This window comes from Oncorhynchus keta, chromosome 26, assembly GCF_023373465.1.
Source record: "Oncorhynchus keta strain PuntledgeMale-10-30-2019 chromosome 26, Oket_V2, whole genome shotgun sequence".
NCBI lineage: Eukaryota > Metazoa > Chordata > Actinopteri > Salmoniformes > Salmonidae > Oncorhynchus > Oncorhynchus keta.
Window position 1 is genome coordinate 15,561,330 of NC_068446.1, and position 26,015 is coordinate 15,587,344.

Below are 26,015 nucleotides of genomic sequence, written 5' to 3' on the forward strand. Positions count from 1 at the left end.
GCACTGCGTTCATCCACCTCTGGCCTGCTCGCCTCCCTACCACTGAGGAAGTACAGTTCCCGCTCAGTCCAGTCAAAACTGTTCGCTGCTCTGGCCCCCCAATGGTGGAACAAACTCCCTCACGACGCCAGGACAGCGGAGTCACCTTCCGGAGACACCTGAAACCCCACCTCTTCAAGGAATACCTAGGATAGGGTAAGTAATCCTTCTCACCCCCCCCCCCTAAAAAGATTTAGATGCACTATTGTAAAGTGGCTGTTCCACTGGATGTCATAAGGTGTATGCACCAATTTGTAAGTCGCTCTGGATAAGAGCGTCTGCTAAATGACTTAAATGTAAATGTAAATGTATGTACTTGAGTAAAAGTAAAGATACCTTAACTTTTTATGGCTGCAGTATTGAGTAGCTTGGATGAAAGGGTGCCTATTGTAAATGGCCAGCTGTGTTGTCGTGACCGCTCTTTCCTTTGGATTTCTGAACATAACGCAACAAACAAACTGAGGTATTTTGGATCTAAAAATAATCTTTATGGAATCTTTATGGAACAAAAGGAACATTTGTTGTGTAACTGGGAGCCTCGTGAGTGAAAACATCCGAAGATCATCAAAGGTAAACAATTCATTTGATTGCTGTTTTGATTTTCGTGACCGAGCTACCAGATGCTAAGTGTACTTAAATGTTTTATCGTGCGATCGATAAACTTACACAAATGCTTGGATTGCTTTCGCTGTAAAGCATAATTTCAAAATCTGACACGACAGGTGGATTAACAAAAGGCTAAACTGTGTTTTCCTATATTGCACTTGTGATTTCATGAATATAAATATATATAGTAATATTTATTGTATGTAGCGCTATACTATTCAGCGGTTGTTGATGACACTTATCCCGATATCGGGATTGCAGCCATAACAAGTTAATAGAAAATCACTCAAGTAAAAGTGAAAGCCACCCCATAAAATACTACTTGAGTAAAAGTCTAAAAGTATTTGGTTTTAAATATACTCAAGTATCAAAAGTAAATATAATTTCTAAAATTATATATAATTATATAATTGCTAAAATATAATTGCTAAAATATACAAGGCACCATTTTCTTGTTTTATTTATGTACTAATAGCCAGGGGCACACTTCAACACTAGACATAATTTACAAACGAAGCATGTGTGTTTAGTGAGTCCGCCTGATCAGAGGCAGTAGGGATGACCTGTGATGTTCTCTTGATAAGTGTGCGAATTTGACAAATGTCCTGTCCTGCTAAGCAATTCAAAATGTAACAAATACTTTCGGGTGTCAGGGAAAATGTATTGAGTAAAAAGTATATTATTTCATTTAGGAATGTAGTGAAGTAAAAGTAACAGTTGTCAAAAATATAAATAGTAAAGTAAAGTACATATATCCCCCCAAAATACTTAAGTATTACTGTAAAGTGATTACAGTACTTTACACTGCTGCAAATGATGCGGTTCTTTTACGTGAACGGAGCCAAATGATGTCGTTCACCGAAAAGTCTGGAAATCTCCATCAGTGTGCAATGATCCCAATTCTAGCCACAAGACAGCTGCAATAAAAAAAAGAAAGAAACCTCTTGTGGGTTGTGCTCAAACGATTACGTAATGTCTTAATGTACCTTCGCTATTATGTCCTTTCCCCCCACTCCCACCTGTCCAAAAGCCTCGTACGAACCATCGCGAGATCAAGATAGTTCGTGCCCACAATAGAACGTAAGCTTACATTCTTTCCAAATAGAATGTAAACTCGCGAGATCAGGAGGATTTGTAAGAGGCTACCTGTCCAATACAATGTTGAGTGAAATCTATGTACAGTAATATGTAACATTTGATGGTGTCAGGCTACAATGTAATGTTCTACTGTGTTATGATAATATTTGACGGTGTGTGTTGGTTAACTGTATCACTCTACTACACCCCACAGTTTGACCATCTTCCAAACTCAATTTAACCCAACGATTTTTCTTCAGTGATCTGGTTCTGGGATGATCCATATTTTGAATAGGGGAAGGTTCGTTTTGTTGAGATCATTGCCACAATTAAATTGAGCAGGAGTGGAATAAAATACATATTCTATGACATTATGTTCATGGCATTTTGCAGAATCAACGATAGAGAAGTCCCATGCGCTGTGCTATTCAACTGACATTTAAAAAAATTATCCGCTGCGAAAATACCTCTCAGATTATAGTTTAACCTGCAGAATTTTAAGCAAAATGGCGACAGTGTAGTGGATGGAGGACGAAAAACGTAATGTCAAGTGTAATGACAAACGTTCCAATTATTATTGTTTTTTGCATTGGGAAGGTAGGTTTCATGCTTCTATACACACGTCTATAGGCAATTGATTAGTATATTGACGTATCGGGTGTTGTCATGTTGATAGGTTCGTGGTAGCTCTTGGTTTTATTGGTCAGGGAACATAGCGGGGACACACTGGCACCATACTGGCATAGAGATGATTTAACGCAAGACACTGGGCTCGACATTCATAATCGACCGTATCTGATGGATTTGACTGCCATTCACAAATGTATGCACCCCGTTGTTTAAGTCCTGACTGTATTGTTTGTTTTTTAAAAGTTTAAACAATTTTTTAACCTTTATTAACAACAAATTCTTATTTACAGTGACGGCCTACCGGGGAACAGTGGGTTAACTGCCTTGTTCAGGGGCAGAACGACAGATTTTTACCTAGTCAACTCGGGGATATAATCCATCAATTCCTCGGTTACTGACCCAACGCTCTAACCACTAGGCTACCTGCCGCCCGCTACAGTAGTTGAGCACCATTCCAAAAGTGTTTAGTTTCTTTTACTAAATATATTATTTCTTGTTTCTGTAGCCTACTCTGTAGGAATGTAGCCATTTTCACATTTCCATAAATTCATAAAATGTTTGGGAATGAAGTAAAGGCATTTGTGAAAATTCTATAGCAATATCGAGTGGGAAAGCGGCCGTGCATTTGGACAATTAATAGACACTGCAGTAAATAAAACCTAATAAAAACACCTGTCTTGTCCAGTACCAGAGTCTACCCAAACCAGTGAGCCATAGCCAATCAGAGCTACAGTAGGCCTTTATGCAAATAAACAATTTGCCATACTGGCCTGCCATAATTAACTTTGAACTGGACTATGTGTTTGTTTACAGACAGTTGCAACAGCATAACTTTAGATCATTAGAATGCATTCGCCAAAAGCCACAACATGAACCAGAATGGATTTCTGCAAATATGTAGCACTGGCTTCTTCTCATATTTGGAAACGTATTGATCAAACAACCATGAAAAGGTAGGCTCGCTTTCCCTCAGTTATGCTCATCAATAACAACAAGATCAACAACTAATACTAACAAGAGTGAGATGAGCTAAACTCTAACGAGGGAACATTGGATGAAACCTTTTCAGCTAGTTGGCCGTCAAAATTGCACTTATAAACAATCGGGAATAGTGTTTTTCTGTAGCTTGCCTGCCAATGCATGCTTATCCCAACGCACGTTTTGACAACTGAATGGGAATATGCCTGCATGCCCATTTGATCGATACCAAATACATTTGATTGACAACTAAGGGTGTGCTCGTAAATTGCCTCCAGTGTGTTAGAGTGGGCTCTGTGTTCGTAAATTTAGTGCATTGTCAGATTGTCTGCTGGTAAACTGAGAACGTTTCGCTTTCCGAGCGCACACTGCACTATTGACACTGGATTCTCAGGCCCGAGGTGTAGGGTTGATCGGAGTGTTCCTCACAAAGGCAGTCATTCACCCAAGCTAACTGGCTAAAGGTGGTTAGCTTGCTTGCGACTTCCAGACACAAATGAGAGAACCCCTCACTATTGACCATTTTACTCGCCCTAGCAGAGCTGGTCAGACCGTTTACATGTTATCTAGAGCGTTAGTGACTAACTGTGCTGCACGGAAGAATGTAATAACTTTTTTGGCCGACTTTTACAGGTCATATTCAGCGGGTGTTGAGCGTTCATAAATTCAGCAGTTATTCTGCGCTCTGGCCTACTCATCAAGACCAGAGTGCTTTAAAATCAGACTAGATAGCCGAAGTGAATTTACGAACCCAAGAGATATATTAACTGGATAACAGTCGTTCAAGTTCAGCATAGCTAGCTAGCATAGCGATTCAAATTTCTTGCCAGCTAACCAAATAACACCTGTATCTCTAGCTGTAGCCACTGAAACTATATGAGGGAGTAAGTCTCTCACTCATCCACTCCTCCAATGACATGACATCCTCCCAGCAGCTAGCTAGTTAGCTAACGTTAGGCTCCGTGTTTTTAACTTGTTAAATAAACAGATACAGTAGGCTATTGGCCACATTATGACTGACTTGTGATCATTGCCCTTACTAGTTTGATTGTAATTGACATTCCCAGCCTTAGTTACATTGTGTCCCGAATGGGTGGAGGCAGCAAACAAAGTACCAGGCCAACTGTGATTTACAACCTGATAGCAATATTTGTTGGACTACTTATATTAATCATGCATCGAACTGCATCCATTTATTCAGCCAACAATGTCTTACTGTACATCATGGATTTTTTTTGTCAAATATAACCTATTTTTAAAACCTCTTATGAAGTTGATTTTGTAGCATAAACTGGGGATTTGATATCTTGGACTAATATTATGACTGTCTGTTTGTTTCATACCTGCAGAGTAGTGAAAACGCGGTCAGTTCCACCTTAAAGTTCTGTTCTATTCTAAAACATTATTTTGTTCTGCTGTCATGTAATAGCCTACACTCATTGAATACTAATGATAGAATATCATAGAAATCAAGTCCTATTTGCATGTAGTCCTATACATGTCACTTTGCTCCACTGTGTCCATTACATTCCAATATCTGATATGCGTCATATGAGGAGCATGTCTCTGAATGCCCTGCTGTTTTCTAAACCATTGTTTATTGACACAGATTTTCTAGAAACAGATTCCTGCAGTTGCCTACTTTAAGGACACTGACATCTTTGCACTTTGAAGGGCATCTGCCACAGCAACTGCTAGGATATAATGAATTAGGCCCACATTAAGAACACCTTTCAGTTGGTAGGTATTACACTATACCTGAAATACATGCAAATGCCAAAGCATTTATAATATATTAGAATAAGCTATGATTATGACATAAATCAAATTATATTTACTTTATTTGAAACTTGATCTACATTCTGGCTTAAAACACACACAGCAAATTCCTTGTAAACTGAGTTCACAGTTTGACTCAATAAATCAGATTGACTAGGCAAGTTAACCGCAAATTGATTATATGTTACTTAACAAGGTCAAATATTTTAACCAAGCCGACAGAATTCCCAGAATGCACGGCATAGCAAAACAGTCATGTTTACAGAGGCAGCATCACAAATGGCATGCTATTCCCTATATAGTGCACTACTCTTAGCCAGGGCCCATAGGGTTATGGTCAAAAGTAGTGCACTATATAGGGAATAGGGTGCCATTTGGAACACATTCTGAATCTGTAGGCACTCATACTGCTATAAATGAAGAGGCCAGGGACTACTTTAATGGGAGTACACTGCCCTGATTTAGTAGCTGTAGAGAGATTTGAGTACTCTTTAGGAAGGATATAGTACTAAGAACATTACATATAGAAAAAAACGATTAGTGGCAAAAGGAAATAAGAGCAGAAGGATTGAATGATGTGGCACACATTGACAATATTTTCTTAGTACAAACCATTGAATCTTGGAAATGTCCTATTGAAGCTACTTAAGTAGCCAACACTGCCATTGACCATTGCCATTGAGGGAACATTTCTGTATCACTTTTATCATGCATGTTATGATACTGTGTTATATTAGTGTATGAATATATCAAGAAAATGTTTATTTCTTTATTACAGGTGGGTTTTCAGAAGACCGTAGGGTGGAACCAATGGTTTGTAATAGACTGGTAAGTAATGACTGCTTTGGAATCATCTATTAGTAAACCATAAGCATTAGGGTATTCCACAATGCTTTTTACATTTGTATCACAAACCATTTTTGAGAAAGTCTTGATGAAAGGGGCCGTTTTAGACCTATACATGCCTATACATGTAAGATCTTATGATCCGTGAACCGTATATGATACAGACAACATCTTGGTGTCAATTATAAGGACATAAGGCGAGACCCAGATGCAGACGGTTTGAGTCTTTGATATTTATTAATCACTCCAAAAGGGGTAGGCAAGGGAATGGTCGTAGACAGGCAAAAGCTAAAAACCAGTTCAGAGTCCAGGAGGTACAGAGGGACAGGCAGGCTCGGGGTCAGGGCAGGCAGGCGGGTACGGAGTCCAGAAAACAGGCAAGGGCAAAGACATACAAGACGAACTGGCACAGAGAGACAGGAAACACAGGGATAAATACACCAGGGAAAATAAGCGACACCTGGGGGGGAGACAATCACAAGGACAGGTGTGACAGTCAATATACTCCTTATAGTGTGCTATAGTGTGCTATAACGTGGATTCTGAAATACACATTTTTGCATTAATTTATTAAACATTACAAATATGAATATGAATAGATCAGAACAACCTTTTTTTGATTTAGCTTATTTGTACACATTGTTTGGAACAATATACTATTTAAATACATAACATTTCCAGAGTGGGCTCACTGGTACTTATAACTAAATGACCCATTTTATACATAGCAATGTACATTATAGGTCATTTAACCAATCACAGCTGTCCTTTAGGATTGCACTTTCAGAAAATCACCAGTAGAGCGAGTTCCCTTTGAATCCATTTACCATTCACTGTGTTCTTGGTGCTCATAAAATGTAACGTCAGAACTTCAGAATTAGAAGAGAGCCCACTCTGGAAATTGGATGTACTTGTAGACTATTAAACAATATATATATATGTTTCACCATTATTTAACCAGGTAGGCTAGTTGAGAACAAGTTCATTTGCAACTGCGACCTGGTCAAGAAAATGCAAAGCAGTTCGCCACATACAACAACACAGAGTTGGTTGGCATTTGGAATAAACAAACATACAATCAATAATACAGTAGAGAAAGTCTATATACAGCATGTGCAAATGAGGTAGGATAAGGGAGGTAAGGCAATAAATAGGCCATGGTGGAGAAGTAATTACAATATAGCAATTAAACACCGGAATGGTAGAATGTGCAGAAGATGAATGTGCAAGTAGAGATACTGGGGTGCAAAGGAGCAAGATAAATAAATAAATACAGTATGGGGATGAGGTAGTTGGATGGGCTATTTACAGATGGGCTATGTACAGGTGCACTGATCTGTGAGCTGCACTGACAGCTGGTGCTTAAAGCTTGTGAGGGAGATAGGAGTCTCCAGCTTTAGTGATTTTTGCAGTTCGCTCCAGTCATTGGCGGCAGAGAACTGGAAGGAGAGGCGGCCAAAGGAAGAATTGGCTTTGGGGGTGACCAGTGAGATATTCCTGCTGGAGCTGCTATGGTGACCAGTGAGCTGAGATAAGGTGGGGCTTTACCTAACAGAGACTTGTAGATGACCTGGAGCCAGATTCGAAATGGTCGGTAATCGGTTGGTTAACTTGGCTTTTCGAATACCTTAGAAAGTCAGGGTAGGATAGATAGGTTTGTAGCAGTTTGCGAGTGTCTCCCCCTTTGAAGTGCGAGTGTCTCCCCCTAGAGTGTCTCCCCCTTTGAAGAGGGGGATGACCACGGCTGCTTTCCAATCTATGGGAATCTCAGACGATACGAAAGAGCGGTTGAACAGGCTTGTAATTGGGGTTGCAACAATTTCGGCAGATCATTTTAGAAAGAGAGGGACCAGATTGTCTTGCCTGGCTGATTTGTAGGGGTCCAGATTTTGCAGCTCTTTCAGAACATCAGCTATCTGGATTTGGGTGAAGGAGAAATGGGGGAGGCTTGGGTGAGTTGCTGTGGGGGGAGGGCTGTTGATCGGAGTAGGGGTAGCCAGGTGGAAAGCATGGCCAGCTGTAGAAAAATGCTTATTGAAATTCTCAATTATATTGGATTTATCGGTGGTGACAGTGTTTCCCAGCCTCAGTGCAGTGGGCAGCTGGGAGGAGGTGCTCTTATTCTCCATGGACTTTACAGTCTCCCAGAATTTTTTACATTTATTTTTACTATTTTATTTTATTTACTATTTTATTTTCCTTTTTCTTTATTGTTCCAAGCAATATGTATTAAAATGAACACAATCTAAAAGGGCTGGTTTGAGATATTCATGTTAATATTTTTAATGTTGAATAAATTCATGTGAAAATGTGTATTTCAGAATCTAGACATACTCCACATGTTAGAGCAGACAGTGGCGTCATGCCCACATTGGGCACACAGGCACATGCCCCCTGGAACACTGACTGGACAAGGCTACTCTAGTGTGTGCAGTATTGTCGGTGGCGAAAGAGAACACACACAGCGTATTGTGACTTACACAGCATTTGATTTGAGCTGCCAATAATGTATTTTAGCTGCCGGAGGTAAGTTCGTAAATTAATTTGATCAAGCTGTGTAGCCTATTGATTCCTTCTTGATGAATAATTAAAACGTGTGGATTGTTTCTCTGTAATACTAGCCACCAATCCATTTTTATGAAGTTGACTTTAGCTAGCCAGCTAGATTGGTTCCCTATCTTCCAACCTCATCACTAGCTACCAAGCCATTTCAGACTATCAATCAAGTTAGAGTAGCTTGTTTAACTATCTTAACTAAGATTACCTATGCAGAAAAATATACATATTTTTGTATATAGAATTAGGGATAATGATTATGGGTTTATATTTCAGGAAAAAGCTGTTTCAGGTGTTTGAACAATGCAAAATTCTCCAACTTCCAGAAGGGGGCACACCACCCCCTTCCATCCTAATGTACTTCATACCTCTTCTAAATTAATGGGTGCATGACACCACTGAGAGCACACTATAATGACTATAACGACAACACAATGTTGTTATTATCATCAACCGATCATAAGGTACCACAGGAGGCATGTATAGGTCTAAAAAGGGCCTAAAATGGCCACTTTCATCATGATGAACATCAAACTAACTTTTGTTAATCAATTGCACACAAGGTCCAATCACAATTTGACTTCCTCTCTTAACTCAACCTCTCTGAATGACACATACATATACATGTTTTTGGAGTGGTGCTGGCACACTGGGTGCCCGGGGAGTTGTTGTTGTGGGGGGGTTAAGGTCCTTGATCAAGGGCACAACGTCATGCACTGGCATCTAGTATTTGATATTAGCAACCCTTTGTTTGCCAGCTCACTTGCAACCCTCCGATTTCTGGCTGGCCTCTTTAACCGCTAGCCTATCTACCGTCCATGATTGTCATCATAATTTTCTATAAAATGGATTGTGATACTAATGTAAATAGCATGTCAATCATACTTCCTCCCAATGAAGTTTCAATGTTAGAATTGCCTGAACAATCTGAGATATCATAAATATTTTCCGCTCCTGCTGGCATGGAATTGCCCATTAGTAAAACTTACAGTACCAGTCAAAAGTTTGGACACACCTACCTATTCCAGGGGTTTTTCTTTATTTTGACTCTTTTCTACATTTTAAATGATGAAGACATCAAAACTATGAAATAACAAATATAGAGTCATGTACTAACCAAAATAGTGTTAAACAAATGAAAATATATTTTATATTTGAGATTCTTCAATTACTACCCTTTGACTTGATGACAGCTTTGCACACTCTTGGCATTCTCTCAACCAGCTTCATGAGGTAGTCACCTGGAATGCATTTCAATTAACATTGGTCTTTGGTAAAAGTTAATTGTGGAATTTATTTCCTTCTTAATTCATTTCAGCCAGTCAGTTGTGATGTGACAAGGTAGGGTTGGTAGAAGATAGCCGTTTTGGTAAAAACCAAGTCCATATTATGGCAAGAACAGCTCAAATAAGCGAAGAGAACTGACAGTCCATCATTACTTTAAGACATGGTCAGTCAATCTGGGAAAATGTCAAAAACTGTGTAAGTTTCTTCAAGTGCAGTCTCAAAAACCATCAAGTGCTGTGATGAAACTGGCTCTCATGAGGACTGCCTGTTGCAGAGGATACATTCATTAGTGTTACCAGCCTCAAAAATTGCAGCCCCAATAAATGCTTCACGGAGTTCAAGTAACAGACACATCTCAAAATCAACTGTTCAGAGGGGATTGCATAAATTAGGCTTTCTTTCATGGTCGAATTGCTGCAAAGAAACCATTACTAAAGGACACCAATAAGAAGAAGAGATTTGCTTGGTCCAAGAAACACGAGCAATAGACATTAGACTGGTGGAAATCTATCCTTTGGTCTCCAAATTGGAGATGTTTGGTTCCAACCGCCGTGTCTTTGCGAGATGCAGAGTAGGTGAACGGATGACGCATGTGTGGTTCCCACCGTGAAGCATGGAGGAGGAGGTGTGATGGTGTGGAGGTACTTTGCTGGTGACACTGTCTGTGATTTATTTAGAATTCAAGGCACACTTAACCAGCATGGCTACCCCAGCATTCTGCAGCAATACGCCATCCTATCTGGTTTGCGCATAGTGGGACTATCATTTGTTTTTCAACAGGACAATGAGCCAACACACCCCCAGGCTGTGTAAGTGATGGAGTGCTACATCAGATGACCTGGCCTCCACAATCGCCCGATCTCAACCCAATTGAGATGGGTTGGTATGAGTTGGAGAAAAGCAGCCAACATGTGCTCAGCATATGTGGGAACTCCTTCAAGACTGTTGGAAAAGTATTCCAGGGGAAGCTGGTTGATGCTAAGTGTGCAAATCTGTCATCAAGGCAAAGGGTGGCTACTTTGAAGAATCTCAAATATTTTGATTTGTTTAACACTTTTTTTGGTTACTACATGATTCCATATGTGTTATTTCATTGTTTTGATGTCTTCTGTATTATTCTACAATGTAGACAATAGTACAAATAAAGAAAAACCCTTGAATGAGTTGTTGTGGTCAGACTTTTGACTGGTACTGTATATGATTGTATTTTGTGCTGAACTAAGTATTAACCATAACTTTGCATACCTGTATAAATGTAGATTCAATTTAAAATTGAACAAGTTATGCATGATTGATAAAATTTTCAGGTAATATTTATATGAAGGAAAGGGATTTGAACACACAATAATGTGAATGCGTTTTGTCGAAATGTGATAATTATGAGGCACAGTTCTCTCTCTCCAAACATACTGCCATAATGCCTGAAGCTGTAGCTCAGATGTATGAACAGTTCTTTATAGTATAGCTGGGTTAGATTTATTACAGCCTGAATTTAACATTTATTAAATTGAAGAAAAACTGGCTAACACAAAATAATACCCCATCATGTCAAAGTGGAATTATGTTTTCAGAAATGTTTACAAACTAATTCAAAATGAAAAATGAAATGTCCCAATGTCTCGAGTCTATTGCAAGCCATAATAAATTCAGGAGTAAAAATGTGCTGAAAAAGTCACACAATAAGTTGCGTGGACTTACTGTGTGCAATAATAGTGTTTAACATGATTGTTGAATGACTACCTCATCTCTGTAACACACAAATACAATTATCTGTAAGGTCCCTCAGTCGTGCAGTGAATATCAAACACAGATTCAACCACAAAGTCCAGGGAGGTTTTCCAATGGCAAAAAAACAAAAACCAGACATTGAATAGCCCTTTGAGCATGGTGCTGTTATTAATTACACTTTGGATGGTGTACCAATACACCCAGTCACTACAAAGATACAGGTGTCCTTCCTAACTCAGTTGCCAGAGAGGAAGGGAACCACTCAGGGATTTAAAACAGTTACAACGTTTAACGGCTGTGATAGGAGTAAACTGAGGATGGATCAACAACATTGTAGTTACTCCACAATACTAACCTAAATGAGAGAGTGAAAAGAAGGAAGCGTGTACAGAATAAAAAATATTCCAAAACATGTGTCATGTCTGCAATAAGGCACCTAAGTAAAACTGCAAAACATTTGGCAAAGAAATTAACTTTATTTCCTGAATACAAAGTGTTATGTTTGTGGCAAATCCAACACAACACATCAAGTATGGTGTTGCCTGCATCATGTTATGGGTATGGTTGTCATTGGCATGGAGTAGGGAGTTTTTTTAGGATAAAAATAAATGGAATAGAGCTCAGCACAGGCAAAATCCCGAAGGAAAACCTGGTTCAGTCTGCTTTCCAACAGACACTGGGAGACAAATGCACCTTTCAGCAGGACAATAACCGAGAACACAAGGCCAAATATACACTGGAGTTGCTTACCAAGATGACATTGAATGTTCCCGAGTGGCCTAGTTACAGTTTTGACTAAAATCGGCTTGAAAATCTATGGCAAAACCTGAAAATGGTTGTCTAGCAATGATCAACAGCCAATTTGACAGGACTTCAGAATTTTGAAAACAGTAATGGGCAAATATTGTACAATCCAGGTGTGCAAAGCTCTTAGAAGACTTACCCATAAAGACTCACAGCTTTGATCACTGCCAAAAGTGATTATAACATGTATTGACTCAGGGTGTTAATACTTATGTAAATTAGGTATTTCAGTTTCAATCAATTTGCAAAGATTTCTAAAAACATTTTTTCTCACTTTGTCATTATGGTATTGTTTATAAATGGCTGAGAGAGAAAATCTCTATATATCCATTTCCTGGAGTCAAATGACCAAATCGCCCTCTACTGGTGGAATGTTAAAAATATTCTTCAGAATTTCCAAATTAGTAATCATTATTTAACAAAATCCTCCTTGTTATATTTCAGTCTTCTGTAATGTATATAAAGTGTAATATTGGGATGCAAACTCAAAATTGAATACATTTCATCTCTATATCTGACATGGTACAGGTGTCTTCTTTTTTTAAGCCCATAACCATATGTGTGAGGTGTATACTTTTGTTTCAAAATAGATTTGTTAAAGACTAACAAGAAATACTCTGATTTAGCACGCTGCAGTAAAAGGTTCATCCATTTTAAATTCAGGCTGTATCTCAACACAATGTGGAATAGGTCAAGGGGTATGCATACTTTCTGAAGGCTCTGTGTGTGATCTAGTAATATTGAAGTAATATTGAAATGAATATTATATTTTATTTTATGGTATGTTTGATCTATATCCCAGGTAACGTGATGTCCTCATAACATTCACAATGTTCCCTGTTGGTCCCCCACCGGGACGATATAGTGTATCATGTGTAGAGAGAGGGCCCTGGCCCTAGAAGGTCTGCTGGGGTTTTGACCCCTAACCTCACTGGCCACTCCAGTAACACAGGCCTGTTGAAGTGTTTCTACAAATCCAGCCTCTCGGGCTGTTGTCCTCCAACAGCTCTGTCAGGTTACAGAGCGTTCCCACCACTAAGGGGCACACTATGATCACTAATGCTTGAACCCCTTATTCAGAGGATTTTAATCACAAGCCTAGACGAACAATGGCCAATAGCATAAGGAAGCATTATAGAAAGCACCTAATAATCAGTGATTCATGACTATTTTTGATTTGTCATTGCAGTCTATCATTTTAAGACAGGTATTTGTCTGACAACAGTGAAGGCAGTCCTTACAAGACGATCCATTTTGTTCCTTCTCAATATTTCAGAGAAAACTGATGGACACTTCCTTGTTTTCCATACAAAATTAAACTCTTTTTAAGATGTTAACTGTATACAATGTTTTAGTAATGACTGAAATATAGATACATCTTCAGTATGTTGAATGCACATAATATTTACAGGTACATTTAGTGATTTTTCAATCATTCGTATTTCCATTCTGTAGCAATAATATAATCCACAAAATGATGTGACCACAAAATGTAATCCAAACGTAACCACATGCTAGACCACAGACAAGAAGGCTAAGTTGGAAAATACATGTTTGTAAATGCTTGGGCAGATTCCAGGATCGATCCGACCAAGGCCGCAAGAATATTCTATTGATGTAGAAGGTATTCACTCATTGAGCGCCAATTAACCAAAAATGTAAATCCTCTGTCTGTATTGATTGAAAGGATGAAGGCAGAAGTTTGCCACTACATTAGTAACAAGGCAGCTGGTTGTGATATCTATCAAGGTTGTGGTCCTCCTCATTAAATTGACCATTTATTCTTTAGTTTGATGTGATATTTTAGAGATTTCAGTATAGGGGTACACAGGTTAGCTACAATTATGCTGATGCTAAGGTTTATATGGGTACACTGAATGAAGTATGGCATTCTAAGCCTACCGTTATACCTATGGGTAGTTTCATCGTGATTAACCTTCCTTTCTCTCCTCTCAACCATCTCAGGGAGACAAATCCTCGTCCAATCAGCTCCTTCTGGACACGTTCTGTTCATCTATATTTATAAATGACCTTCAGAAGGATAGATCAGGGACTTTATTTCATTTTATGTTTTTGAAGGATTTTTTTGCCCTTTTTAGGGCAGTGCAAATGCTCCCTTAAACTAAGTCCTGTTCTGATTTGAGTATTCACTTCTTAAGAGGGGTAAGACGTCCACACAGTCAGCTGTCCATACTAATGCTGCTGTACTAAACTGCTGGAAACCTCATTATTCTGAATGCAGGGAGGTTCTATTATACATTCTAATAAAATTGCATTGAAGGACTGTCATCTGGTAAATGACAGCATCCTACTCAGATCGTTAGACTTAATATGTGATGGTATGAAGATAGGAGTAAAAATAGATGTTGTTTTCCTCCATTGGTACAGTTATTCTTTACCGCTTATATAGAATGTGTCACGGTTTTCATGTGGTGAAGGAGAGTCGAACCAAACTGCAGCGTGTGGATTGCGATCCATGTTTATTCAAACAACGTAAACACGAATAAACAAACACTCCAAAACAATAAATGAAACTAAAACCGAAAACAGCCTATACTTGTGTCAACTAAAACAGCACAAGGACATCAAGACACTCAGGACAATCACCCACAATACAACCAAAGAATATGGCTGCCTAAATATGGTTCCCAATCAGAGACAACGATAAACACCTGCCTCTGATTGAGAACCACTTCAGACAGCCATAGACTCTCCTAGAACACCCCACTAAGCTACAATCCCACTAAGCAACACACCACATACAAAAACCCATGTCACACCCTGGACTGACCAAATACATGAAGAAAAACACAAAATACTTCGACCAGGGCGTGACAGAATGAAGTACACAGTACCTTGCTGACTCACAGTTCAGTCTTCTAGTGTTTCATAGTGTGTGGAGTCTCTGCCGGGTGAAGTGCTGTGTCCAGTCCACCGGTGTTGTACAGGACAGGAAGGCTGCAGCAGGGCCATCTGTTGGACTCGGTTGGTATTGTAAGAGGTCCACATACATGTGATCAGGTTACGGTGATATACCTCTCACGATACAAATCTGTCTAGTGCGCCCATGTGAGTACAACAGTCATTGATTAATGTTAGTTAATACCAGTACTCAGTTATCTGATGACTTGAGGTAATTGACAGTTTGGTAAATCTCTGCTTTATTGCTTATAGCCTGCTCTATTGAAGTAAAGATGCAGAGATATGAAAAGACATGTAGTATGTAAACAGAAACTTGTGAAGGGTGTGTGTCTTACAGATATGCATGTTGAACTGGGTTGACGTTAATGATTGATAGTAATAAACTGAATTGTTTGAGAGAGGAAAATATTTTGAACAAGCTCTATGTTACAGTTTCGAAAGACTCACTCATGTTTGACTTTGATAGTGATTTAACGGTAATAAACTAATAAGCTGAGTCGTCAGAGTTGAAAATGTGTTGAGGGCTTCAAGATCAGGTTTGCATTGTGTGTAAACCTAATGCTGTTGATGAAAACACTGCCTGGGGAACAGCAGAGTGGGAGTCTTTGAAAAGTCAACTTGAAATGAATCCCGCGGCTTCGGTTAATAAAAGAGAAAGTTAGTGAGAAGAAAATAACAAACAAACGAATGAAATAAATAAAATAAATAAAAGGAATGGAAGATCAAATCATTTTTCACAAAATCCTTATTCTGTGGATGTTTTTTTTCTGTATGTGTACACACTGATGCAATCACTCTTAAAGCAGCATAATAATACATGAAGTTATATCGTCATACCACGTATTAGCAATAGATGCCATAAACCCCTGTATATAATTAATTCATCTACATTCAAAAGCACAGATTACAGGTGCAAGAAGACCACTTACAGTGGTATTTAGTACAGTTGTAATGTTGCCACATCCCGTACTATAAAAGATAAGATCTCAGAACAATGGGGGATCATTCACTCCTAAAAAAAAAAAAAAAAAAGGAACATTTGTGAACCTCTTTGATTTGATCTGATTTGTTTTGATCTGGAGAGGAGAGGGGAGTTAAAAAGAGAAATCTCCTTAACCCCCCTCCCCAGGCCTGACAGGCTGTGTTGAATAATACACATGCTCAGGAGGTGGATGTGGGGAGTGTGTCTGTGTCGAACCCTCGCCTGTGATCAGTGGCTAAGGGTTAGACCATATATGCCAGCCCACCCCACCTCTCCACGGTGTACCTCCATTGATAAGATTATATTAATTGGTATGAATAGAGAGGGCTTTCTTCTACTCTCCTCCACCTCTCCTTGTATACATTTACCATTATACTCATTAGCTTCCCCAGTGCGGTGCCTCCCAGCCAGCTTCCCTTCTCCTCCACATCCCCCTTGGGTCTCCTGGGAGGCAATTTGCATCTCTCCATGGAGCCTCTCTGGGGTTATTGAGGAAATATTAGCCTCTTTTCTTCCCCGGCCGACCCTTTGATTTATTTGGAGGCTGGGCTGATGGAGTGGCAGTCCCATGTTAATGACTGGTGTAGGACCCCTGGTGCAAGGCCACTCCTTGATCCACGCAAGAAAGGTGCAATTGACAACCATGACTGAATATTCATGTTACGTTTGTGTGTTTGTCTCCCGGTGTGTGTGTGTGTTGGGGGGGGGTCGGTATGTGAGTGTGAGGGGGACGTGTAGGTGTGTGTCTGTGTTTCAGTATGTGTGTATGCACAGCTTAGATAGGTGGACCTTGAGAAATGACAAGAGGGAATCCCAGTGATGTCAGGGTCAGTGCGTTCAAGTTGCTCAGTGTCTCTGACCACCCATTTAGTTTGATTAGACAGGTTTCTGTTTGCTTACTATGTATCCCTGGCTATATCTAGGTGTATTTTATTATGTTATTGCTTTCTTTGGAATGGGAAAGCCATATCCCTTCCTTCTAGCCAGTGGAGCAGTTCAGGCCCAGTTGTTATTAATGTTGTTAGACGTTGCAGAGAATTTGCTTATTGGTTATGGGCCTAGCTAGGACAAAGAACCACATCCCCACTTCTGGTCAGCCATATAGTTTAGCTCAGCTGCAACACAGTAGAAATGTAGCAACACTCTAACGCCCTGATAGATTACACATTATTTAGCTGGAGAACACACACATTGCTGGAAGAATTTTAAAACGGCAGAATATATATTGGACAACACACATATTTAAAAGTCAAATGTACTTTAAATCAGGACAATGTTCTGTTTAATTGATAATGATAAATCAATTGAGTTTGGGTTGCTTTGTACTATAGCTAGCTAGTGAGAGGTCCTTGGTATACCCTGTTCTGCCTGATCCATGCTTGCCATGTACTCTGTACGACTTACGGAGCCAGATATTCATATTATGTTTTTAAAGAAAGGTAATGAGAGGTGTTTCATCCTGATGTGTGCGACGCTTGACATTTCTCCAGATTTAAGCGTACTGATGTCTGCTCACTCGGCAGAGAGAGAGGAAGGAGCCTGTCCTCCGTTTGGAGAGAAGTTTGACACTGACTTCTCTTTCATGTGATTGGTCACGTGTCTGACTAAAGCAAAGCGGTAGCGACAAAGTTTGATTGGCCTATATTTTTGGGGGATTCCATCTCAACCAAAAATGACAGGGTGCAATCTGAGCATGCCCAATCATAATCATAGCAACTGCTTGTATCATGCATATACACCCAAACTATTTATATATAGTAAGCTCTAGAGTATATGGTAATCATCACATTTAATAAAAGCCAACATCCATACTATTTTTTTTTTTACAAAAATAGCATAGCTACCAATGCAATCTCTACATCTAGGTGTACATCACATATTCAAAACAGGTGAATGAACAGCTCATGCATATTGTCATGAAGGGGGCAACAAACACAGTAGTAAATGGAAATATGCCACTTTCAACAGGCATGAACAGCACTGCACAGCTTGCCAGAACCTGCCAAGTAGATGAGTCTGGCGGCAATGCTTTGGTTAGTGAGTCCTTTCCTCTCAGTATTGGGTGGATTGGTGTGCGTGTATCTAAACAGAGCAGATATGATGTTTATGAGGCCATCTGTCTGCTGTAGTGTTCACTGTGTGCGTCCCGAATGGCACCCTATTCCCTATATAGCGCACTACTTTTGACCAGGACCCATAGGGGCTCTGGTCAAAAGTAGTGCACTATGTAGGGAATAGGGTGCCATTTGCGACATACACAGAAACAGCTCCTCTGTGGCCACTGGCCCTGGCCTCCTCCTCAACGTGAGAGAGAGAACTCATTAAAACCGTCACATGAATGCCTGAGAAACCTCATACCTCTTTTTTTCCCCTTCTCCTCCTTTCTCCTTAAAAAGGAGAGAAGTTTAAAACTAACAAAGCCCAGGGAAATCCCCATCAGACATCCCTCCCTTAATCCATTTAATTTTGAAAGGTATTGTTTAAAGCTTCAAAGTTTATATCGTTTAATCCCCCCTCTAACACTACGGGCAGCAAATGAGGCCGTGTCAGCGGTTTGAACAGATATAATCTCCTCCACACAACAGAAAATCCTCCTGCTAGACAAGGTTGCATAGGTTCCCTGTGAACTCAAGCGTTTGATGTTGCTACCTGCTATTGAACATGACTTCTGTCTTAACCCAACTGTCACTCGCTCCCTCTCCTCTTTTATCACTCCCAATGTTCTCTCTACACCTTTTTTTTTCATCAGTAAATCTACCCATCACAGCCGTTTCATTTATTCTCGTCTGTTTTTTGGATAGTGGGCATGGGAAGGTTTGGGGTGAGGGGTGAGAGGGTTGTGTGTTTTTTTTAGTCATGCTTCTTAGTGTTAACTCGTTGAGAGAATACGTGTCCACTCGGTTTGGACTGATCGGACTTTTATTATTTTGGTAAGTGAAATTCGGGGCTTGCTCTCAGAGCATGTATCTGGCTAGTCAAATTTGAGAACATTGCTACAACTTTACGTCACTATTGCCATCGTTGTGTGTGTAATCAGGGTTTCTTTCTAGCTGTTTTTGTTATTTTTCCATAGAACAGAAAGAAAGTTCGAGGCATGTTCTATTATTCTGTTATACAACGGGTGGGTCTAATCCTGAATTCTGATTGGTTAAAACCGCATTCCAGCCGGTGTCTATTCCACAAGTTACCACCGGCTAAATCTATGATGTTAAAATATCTATTTACTCTGTTCCATTTGACTGCGCAATCTACTGTCTCATCAGCCCAGCCAGGCACTTTATAAACGTGATCTCTACTATAAAAAGTATCTAGACATTATCTCACATTTCTTTTAGATTAACATTTCATTTTCAACAGCGGAGATTTGTATAAACCTTGCTGTCTGTCTCCGATATTTGCAACATTGTTTCAATATTCAAATTCAATCTTCAGCTGTCCCATTGTAATGAATGTGTTGGGAGTCGGGACGAGACAGACAGACAGGTAGGCGGCGAAGTGATTGTGTTAGCTGTGTTTTTGGCTAGCTCCTCTCTTGAACAACAGTGTCCTACGCAGGTGAACACGCGCCTCGTTAGCTCATTGTTATGGATGTATCCAAATAAATGTCACTAGAAAACAGCTCAAATAAATGCAAATGCTGCTACTTTATTCTGTCCATAGTTCAAATCAAATTTGATTTGTCATATCCCCGAACACAGCAGGTTCGGCGCATATTGTAAGGTTACTCACAGCAGGTTACTTACAAGCCCTTAACCAACAATGCACTTTTAAGAAAATAGAGTTAAGCAACTATTTAGTAAATAAACTAAAGTAAAAAATCAAATCAAAAGTAACACAATAAAATAACAATAACGATGCTAATAACAGGGGGTACCGGTACATAGTCGATGTGCGGGGGTAAAGGTTAGTTGAGGTCATTTTTACATGTAGGTAGGGGTAAAGTGGGGGGGGGTGTCAAAGTATATAGTCCAGGTTGCCATTTGATTAATTGTTCGGCAGTCTTATGGCATAAGGGTAGAAGCTGTTAAGGAGCCTTTTGGACCTGGACTTAGTGCTCCTGTACCGCTTGCCGTGCGGTAGCAGAGAGAACAGTCTATGACTTGGGTGACTCGAGTCTTTGATCATTTTTTGGGCCTTTCTCTGACACCGCCTGGTATATACAGTACCAGTCAAAAGTTTGGACACACCTACTCATTCAAAGTTTTTTATTTATTGTACATTTCTACATTGTAGAATAATAGTGAAGACATCAAAACTATGAAATAATACATGGAATCATGTAGTAACCAAAACAGTATTAAACAAATTCTGGGATTCTTCAAAGATGCCACCCTTTGCCTTGATGACAGCTTTGCACACCCTTGGCATTCTCTCAACCAGCTTCACCTGGAATGCTTTTCCAACAGTCTTGAAGGAGTTCCCACATATGCTGAGCACTTGTTAATTGCTTTTCCTTCACTCTGCAGTCTCACTCATCCAAAACCATCTCAATTGGTTTGAGGTCGGGTGATTGTGGAGGCCAGGTCATCTGATGCAGCACTTCATCAATCTCCTTCTTCGTAAAAAAGGATGGCATATTGCTGCATAATGCTGCGGTAGCCATGCTGGTTAAGTGTGCCTTGAATTCTAAATAAATCACAGACAGTGTCACCAGCAAAGCACCATCACACCTCCTCCTCCTCCATAATTCACAGTGGGAACCACTCCTAATCACTACTCCTAATCCATGCTTCTTAGTGGGAACCACTCATCCGTTCACTTACTCTGGGTCTCACAAGGACATGGCAGTTCGAACCAAAAATCTCAAATTTGGACTAATCAGACCAAAAGACTGATTTCCACCTGTCTAATGTCCATCGTGTTTCTTTGCCCAAGCAAGTCTCTTCTTATTGTTGGTGGTTTCTTTGCAGCAATTTCAATCATGAAGGCCTGATTCACTCAGTCTCCTCTGAACAGTTGATGTTGAGATGTGTCTGTTACTTGAACTCTTTCATTTCTGAGGCTAGTAACTCTGATGAACTTATCCTCTAAAGCAGACTGGGTCTTCCTTTTCTGTGGCGATCCTCAGTTTCGTCATAGCGCTTGATGGTTTTTGCGACTGCACTTGAAGAAACATTCAAAGTTCTTGACATTTTCCGGATTGACTGACCTTCATGTCTTAAAGTAATGATGGTCTGTCGTTTCTTTTGACTGGTATTGTAGGTCCTGGATTGCAGGAAGCTTGGCCCCAGTGATGTACTGGGCTGTAGTGTAAGATTATATTAATTGGTAGCTAGCAAGCAAAGGATAAGAACGTTGCCAGCCAGTATGGCAATGGAACATTCAGAACGAACGACTGGGTCGCTTCTCAAGCAACCAAACCGATAGAACAAACAACCAGCTGGCTTGGTAGCAACCCTAGATTTGTGTCAGGACTATATCTTGTGGAAGAATGAAATAGGATGAATCATTTCATCAAAATAACGTTTGTAATGAAAATGGGTCAATTGGTATTTGAATATGTTGGTAACCCTTTGTATAAAAGTGACAATGCCCTCGAAACTGGTGTTTGTAGGACATACAGTGCTTTCGGAAAGTATTCAGACCCGGTGACTTTTTCCACATTTTGTTACCTTTTTCTAAAGTGCGTTTAAAAAATCCCCCCTATTCAGTCTTTACACAATACCCCATAATGACAAAGACATTTAAATACATTTTCAGACCCTTTGCAATGAGACTCGAAATTGAGCTCGGGTGCATCCTGTTTCCATTGATCATCCTTGAGATGTTTCATCTTGATTGGAGTCCACTTGTGGTCAGTTCAATTGATTGGACATGATTTGGAAACTGCACACCTGTCAATATATATGGTCCCACAGTCTACAGTGCATGTCAGAGCAAAAACCAAGCCATGAGGTCGAAGGAATTGTCCTTAGAGCTCCGAGGCAGGATTGTGTTGAGGCACAGATCTGGGGACAGGGACCAAAAAAATTCTGCAGCATTAAAGGTCCCCAAGAACACAGTGGCCTCCATCATTTTTAAATGGAAGAAGTTTGGAACCACCAAGACTTACTGCAGCTGACCGCCCAACCAAACTGAGCAATCGGGGGAGAGGGGCCTTGGTCAGGGAGGTGACCAAAAACCTGATGGTGACTCTGACAGAGCTCCAGAGCTCCTCTGTGGAGATGAGAGAACCTTCCAGAAGGACAACCATCTCTGCAGCACTCCACCCAATTAGGCCTTTATGGGAGAGTGGCCAGACAGAAGCCACTCCTCAGTAAATAGCACATGACAACCCACTTGCAGTTTGCCAAAAGGTACCTAAAGCACTCTCAGACCATGAGAAACAAGATTCTTTGGTCTGATGAAAACCAAGATTGAACCCTTTGGCCTGAATGCCAAGCGTCAAGTTTTTTTTTCCTTTTTTTTCTCACCTTTATTTAACCAGGTAGGCTAGTTGAGAACAAGTTCTCATTTACAACTGTGACCTGGCCAAGATAAAGCATAGCAGTGTGAACATACAACAACACAGAGTTACACATGGAGTAAACAATAAACAAGTCAATAACACAGTAGAAAAAAAGAATCTATATACATTGTGTGCAAAAGGCATGAGGAGGTAGGCGAATAATTACAATTTTGCAGATTAACACTGGAGTGATAAATGATCAGATGGTCATGTGCAGGTAGAAATACTGGTGTGCAAAAGAGCAGAAAAGTAAATAAATAAAAACAGTATGGGGATGAGGTAGGTAAATTGGGTGGGCTATTTACCGATGGATTATGTACAGCTGCAGCGATCGGTTAGCTGCTCAGATAGCAGATGTTTAAAGTTGGTGAGGGAGATAAAAATCTCCAACTTCAGCAATTTTTGCAAATTGTTCCAGTCACAGGCAGCAGAGAACTGGAAGGAAAGGCGGCCAAATGAGGTTTGTTGCAAAATAGAAAGCCGACTAGATTTGATTTTAGATTGGAGATGTTTGATATGAGTCTGGAAGGAGAGTTTACATTCTAGCCAGACACCTAGGTACTTATAGATGTCCACATATTCTAGGTCGGAACCATCCAGGGTGGTGATGCTAGTGAGGCGTGCAGGCAGCGAACGGTTGAAAAGCATGCATTTGGTTTTTACTAGCGTTTAAGAGCAGTTGGAGGCCACGGAAGGAGTGTTGTATGGCATTGAAGATCGTTTGGAGGGTAGATAGCACAGTGTCCAAGGAAGGGCCAGAAGTATACAGAATGGTGTTGTTTGCGTAGAGGTGGATCAGGAAATCGCCCGCAGCAAGAGCAACATCATTGATATATACAGAGAACAGAGTCGGCCCGAGAATTGAACCCTGTGGCACCCCCATAGAGACTGCCAGAGGACCGGGCAACATGCCCTCCGATTTGACAAACTGAATTCTGTCTGCAAAGTAGTTGGTGAACCAGTCAAGGCAGTCATTAGAAAAACCGAGGCTACTGAGTCTGCCGATAAGAATATGGTGATTGACAGAGTCGAAAGCCTTGGCCAGGTCGATGAAGACGGCTGCACAGTACTGTCTTTTATCGATGGCGGTTATGATATCGCTTAGTACCTTGAGCGAGGCTGAGGTGCACCCGTGACCGGCTCGGAAACTGGATTGCACAGCAGAGAAGGTACGGTGGGATTCGAGATGGTCGCTGATCTGTTTGTTAACTTGGCTTTATAGGTCTGTAACAGTTATGGTCCAGGGTGTCTCCCCCTTTGAAGAGGGGGATGACCGCGGCAGCTTTCCAATCCTTGGAGATATCAGATGATACGAAAGAGAGGTTGAACAGGCTGGTAATAGGGGTTGCGACTATGGCGGCGGATAGTTTCAGAAATGGAGGGTCCAGATTGTCAAGCCCAGCTGATTTGTATGGGTCCAGGTTTTGCAGTTCTTTCAGAACATCAGCTATCTGGATTTGGGTAAAGGAGAAGCTGGGGAGGCTTGGGCGAGTAGCTGCGGGGGGGGGGGGGGGGCTATTGGCCGAGGTTGGAGTAGCCAGGAGGAAGGCATGGCCAGCCGTTGAGAAATGCTTGTTGAAGTTTTCGATTATCATGGATTTATTGGTGGTGACCGTGTTACCTAGCCTCGGTGCAGTGGGCGGAGGAGGTGCTCTTGTTCTCCATGGAATTTACAGTTTCCCAGAACCTTTTGGAGTTAGAGCTTCAGGATGCAAATTTCTGCTTGAAAAAGCTAGCCTTTGCTTTCCTGACTGACTGCGTGTATTGGTTCCTGACTTCCCTGAAAAGTTGCATATCGTGGGGGCTATTCAATGCTATTGCAGTCCGCCACAGGATGTTTTTGTGATGGTCGAGGGCAGTCAGGTCTGGAGTGAACCAAGGGCTATATCTGTTCTTAGTTCTGCATTTTTTTGAACGGAGCATGCTTATCTAAGATGGTGAGGAAGTTACTTTTAAAGAATGACCAGGCATCCTCAACTGACGGGATGAGGTCAATATCCATCCAGGATACCCTGGCCAGGTCGATTAGAAAGGCCTGCTCGCAGAAGTGGTTTAGGGAGCGTTAGACAGTGATGAGGGGTGGTCGTTTAACCGCGGGCTCGTGGTGGATACAGGCAATGAGGCATTGATCGCTGAGATCCTGATTGAAGACAGCGGAGGTGTATTTGGAGGGCAAGTTGGTCAGGATGATGTCTATTAGGGTGCCCATGTTTACAGATTTAGGGTTGTACCTGGTGGGTTCCTTGATGATTTGTGTGAGATTGAGGGCATCTAGCTTAGATTGCAAGACTGCCGGGGTGTCTGAAAGAAACCTGGCACAATCCTTACGGTGAAGCATGGTGGTGGCAGCATAAAGCTGTGGGGATGTTTTTCAGCGGCAGGATCGATGGATAAAGGAACGGAACAAAGTACAGAGAGATCCTTGATGAAAACCTGGTCCAGAGTGCTCAGGACTTTCCAACAGGACAACGATCCTAAGCACACAGCCAAGACAATGCAGGAGTGGCTTCGGGACAAGTCTCTTTATATCCTTGAGTAACCCAGCCAGAGCCTGGACTTGAACCCAATCGAACATCTCTGGAAAGACCTGAAAATAGCTGTGCTGCGACGCTCCCCATCCAACCTGACAGAGAGGAGAGGATCTGCAGAGAAGAATGGGAGAAACTCCCCAAATACAGGTGTGCCAAGCTTGTAACGTCATACCCAAGACTCAAGGTTGTAATCGCTGCCAAAGGTGCTTCAACAAAGTATTGAGTAAAGGGTCTTTTTTATTTTTCATACTTTTGCAAAGATTTATTTAAACCTGTTTTTGCTTTTCATTATGATGTATTGTGTGTAGGTTGATGAGGGATTTTTATTTATTTATTTTAATCAATTTTAGAACAAGGCTGTAATGTAAAAAAATGTGGGAAAAGTCAAGGGGTCTGAATACTTTCCGAACGGACTTCGTCTCGGACCTAACAACACCCGTGACAATATATCCTCAAAACACCGGCTTAAAGTGCAGTATCACTTAATTCATACATTCTTCTGAACCTTTGATTACTGTGTCCAAATAATAAACACCAGAACCCATTTTAGATCATAGGCCTTTCAGTTATTAATAGATCATTTTTTATCCATAACGGCTGTGGCTGAGTCCCAAATGACTTGCTATTTCCTAAATAGTATAGGCCTCTGATTAAAACTAGTGCACTATATAGGAAATAGGGTGCCATTTGGGATGTAGCCAGTGACTCATGCATATCTTCTAATTAGAACCATTTGAGTCAAATACATATATATATGTCTTGTTACTCTAGCAGCGGATGACATTGTTTGGTTATCAAAGGC

The 26,015-nt window shown here is 40.6% G+C and overlaps 1 protein-coding gene across 2 annotated transcripts in view; it reads left to right on the forward strand.

Annotated features, from left to right (window-relative positions):
• Positions 1–2,190: 2,190 nt before the first annotated feature.
• The window catches only part of LOC118358998 (zinc finger protein 644-like), a 43,052-nt gene continuing 19,227 nt past the window's right edge, over positions 2,191–26,015 (forward strand). Inside the window, exons 1-2 of one of the 2 annotated variants that reach the window (XM_035737105.2) lie at positions 2,191–2,319; positions 5,888–5,937. The gene's annotated coding sequence lies outside the window, so the exon portion shown is untranslated. Of the gene's footprint in view, positions 2,320–3,096; positions 3,306–5,887; positions 5,938–26,015 lie in introns of those variants that run through there. The other variant, XM_035737106.2, reaches the window with a different exon arrangement.